Source organism: Rhinopithecus roxellana, chromosome 11 (genome assembly GCF_007565055.1).
Source record: "Rhinopithecus roxellana isolate Shanxi Qingling chromosome 11, ASM756505v1, whole genome shotgun sequence".
In the NCBI taxonomy this organism is placed as follows: domain Eukaryota; kingdom Metazoa; phylum Chordata; class Mammalia; order Primates; family Cercopithecidae; genus Rhinopithecus; species Rhinopithecus roxellana.
Window position 1 is genome coordinate 68,439,841 of NC_044559.1, and position 3,567 is coordinate 68,443,407.

At 36.2% G+C, this 3,567-nt stretch overlaps 1 pseudogene across 1 annotated transcript; it reads left to right on the forward strand.

Moving 5' to 3' along the window:
* The first annotated feature begins 999 nt into the window (after nt 1-999).
* Nucleotides 1,000-2,376, forward strand: LOC104675659 (annotated as a pseudogene). The gene has a single exon (XR_004060067.1). The product of XR_004060067.1 is annotated as a corepressor interacting with RBPJ 1 pseudogene (transcript).
* The last annotated feature ends 1,191 nt before the right edge of the window (nt 2,377-3,567 follow it).

Consider the following 3,567-nt stretch of genomic DNA (forward strand, 5'->3'; position numbering starts at 1 on the left):
CTCCACCAGGAGTCTTGGAACATATCTCCTGTGGATAAGTGGGAACTACTATACTCAGAGTTGCCCACTTGTAACTCTTCAAAAATAAGTACCTACAGTTGTTTGGAGAAATAATACAATAATACATATATATTATTGTACATATATACATATATAAGTATATATGTATTATTGTATATATGTATATGTTATTACTATATTGGTTACTATATATATATGTATCATTATATATGTTTGATTATCATATATGTATGTGTGTGTGTGTATATATCCTTTAATTCCCTCCAGAGCCTCCAAATGTTTTTTCTTTTATTAATACTTGCTATGTAGTCAATATTTTAAATGAACCAATCTCAAATTCAGTACAATCTATCTAGATATTTTTGTGTAGTACGGTATCAGACAAAGATTAAGAATCAGGATTTTTAGTTTTTTATATAGGTAACAAACACATAAATTTGAAATTGTCTTGAAAAAATGAAGACCTGTGGTTTCTGTAACTGACTTTAGGAGAGTAGAGGAGAAAAAAAATCTTGAGTTTGAGTAGTTTCTAAGAGTAGATTAAGAATGAACCAGAAGCGTAAAGAGGAAAAGAATTTACATTTATGAGTGAAAAGGAATGGAATTAGACCATCTCATAAAATGAGATTGAAGTTTTTCTTTAAGGCAAATTAGGAAACACTTACTGACTGGCCAATAAATATGAGGTATTATGCTAGGAATTTGAAATACAGGAGTGAAAACGGACCCCCTGCCATACAACTGCCACTTTAGAAGAAAAAACAACACTGGTAATAATAAAATGAAAATGGCAAGTGATTTTTTTTAGTAAGGTTTAGTAAGTGGGATTTAGTAAGTGGAAAATGCACCTAATTTCACCTTGGGGAGGCACTGCTAAGTTTCTGAAGGAAAAAAATTTGAAAAGTGAGATGAATATGTATAGCGAGAGCAGGACAAGCGTAGACTCATGGGACTTAAGAATCATTATTGGTGAGATCTAGGTGCTGCTTTCCCTAGCTCCAGTTCCAAGATGGGAAAATCCTTCGCCAACTTCATGTGTAAGAAAGACTTTCATCCTGCCTCCAAATCCAACATCAAAAAAGTATGGATGGCAGAACAGAAAATATCATATGATAAGAAGAAACAAGAAGAATTGATGCAGCAATATCTTAAAGAACAAGAATCATATGATAATAGATTGCTTATGGGAGATGAACGTGTAAAGAATGGCCTTAATTTCATGTATGAAGCCCCAGCAGGAGCTAAAAAAGAAAACAAAGAGAAAGAAGAAACAGAAGGAGAGACCGAATACAAATTTGAATGGCAGAAAGGAGCCCCACGAGAAAAATATGCGAAAGATGACGTAAACATCAGAGATCAGCCCTTTGGTATTCAGGTTCGAAATGTGAGGTGCATTAAATGTCACAAATGGGGTCATGTCAACACAGATCGAGAATGTCCTTTGTTTGGTCTTTCTGGAATCAATGCAAGTTCGGTTCCTACTGATGGCTCAGGGCCATCGATGCACTCCTCGGAGCTAATAGCGGAGATGAGAAACAGTGGGTTTGCACTGAAATGAAATGTACTGGGGAGAAACTTGACCGCAAATGATCCATCACAGGAGTATGTGGCAAGTGAGGGTGAAGAAGATCCAGAAGTTGAATTTTTAAAGTCCCTAACAACCAAACAAAAACAGAAACTTCTCAGGAAATTAGATCGACTGGAGAAGAGGAAAAAGAAAAAAGATAGAAAAAAGAAAAAGTTTCAGAAGAGCAGAAGTAAGCACAAAAACATAAGTCCTCTTCTTCCTCTTCCTCCTCCTCCTCCTCCTCCTCCTCCTCCTCTACTGAGACTTCAGAAAGCAGTAGTGAGAGTGAGAGTGACAATAAAGAAAAAAAAATAGAAAGGAAGAAAAGAAAGAAAAGCAAGTGTTCAGGGCATAACAACAGTGATTCTGAAGAGAAGGAGAAGTCTAAGAAGAGAAAACTTCATGAAGAACTTTCTAGCAGTCACCACAACCGGGAAAAAGCCAAGGAAAAGCCCAAGTTCTTAAAACGCGAGAGTTCAGGGAGAACAGCAAATGGAGCCATTCCGATTCTGACAAAAAGTCCAGAAGTCGTAATCATAGCCCAGAGAAGAGAGGCTCTGAAAGAAAGGAGGGGAGCAGCAGAAGCCATGGCAGGGAGGAAAGGAGCAGGAGAAGCCGGAGCAGAAGTCCTGGTAGTCACAAGCAAAGGGAGATAAGAAAACGGCCACAGCAGAGTCCCAGGGCAGAGCAAAGCAGAAGAAATGACACCAGAAGCCATGGCACAGATGTGTACAGAGGAGAAAAAATGTACAGGAGATACGCATACTAAAGTGACACAGAGAGAATGAGGCAGAAGTAGAGAAAAAAGACTGTATGTGACAATTACATGGGAGTAAAAATATCTCCACTTTTTTATTGAATACTTATAGCAAGGGCTAAATTATGTACTATTGTCTTTCTAATAAAAAAGCTCAGTTAAAAAAAAAAAAGAATCATTATTGGTGAAGTAGAACAACTTTTCCATCATATTGATTTCTGAGGAAAATGTCTGACTTTGTTTTGTTTTTCCAAGCTTGCATTGTAATGCTTCACATCATTTTTTTTCTTGTTTAACGACTTGATCAGATAAGAGAATCACAGTCATCAAGTACTTTCCTGGGGAGTCACCCTTCATTCATATTCTACACCAGCAGGATTCTTGATGAGCTTAGCAAACTGATGCCATCCTGTAATTATTAGCTAGATTTTATCTGGACCTTTTAATAGGACTCTAATTTTAAACTTGGTTTCACTTGCTTTTAAGGCTGGCCTCAATGCCTGAAACAAGGAACGTGTGTTTTACATCTGTATTGTGCATACGTGAATGTTCTGAAACAAGGGTCAGATGTGGAACATTCTTTAGAAGTGTTCTCTTGTGTGTTAAATGCATGGGAATGAGACAGAAGCAAAGATGTGACTCTGTGAAGAGAAATAGCTTTTATCATATTAATGAGAGCAATGAATTCTTAATTCTCAGCCACAAAAATAGTAAAATACAATGGGAATTTCCAGTGTAAAATAAAATATCTGTACTCAGATCATTGCTGCAGAGATAAAGTAAAATATTATTATACAACTCTAAAGTGACATGAAAAGAATGCAACTGCTCAACTAAATGGCTCAAAGCATAGTCATTATTATTTTTCTTAAATATTCTCCAAATTTTATATTTGATGGGGGGTGACGTTCCACCATCACCACATAATTTATCTCTTGTTTTAATATTAATCCATTCATCTTAAGAATCACTGAATCCTACTACTTCTGACTCCTAAATATTGCTCAGTTATCTCCATTTCCACTCTCAGTACCTATGTTCAGGCCATAATTACCTCCTACATGAAACACTAGAAATACACCATCTAGGATAGTCTAGTTGATGGCTATCCAAGTACAATGACAGATATGCTCTCATTTGAGAATGTGAGAAATGTTCTTTGTAGCTGTTACTATATAAGAGAGGTAGGTCTTTATATTAGTATTCTAGAGCTTTCTAACAA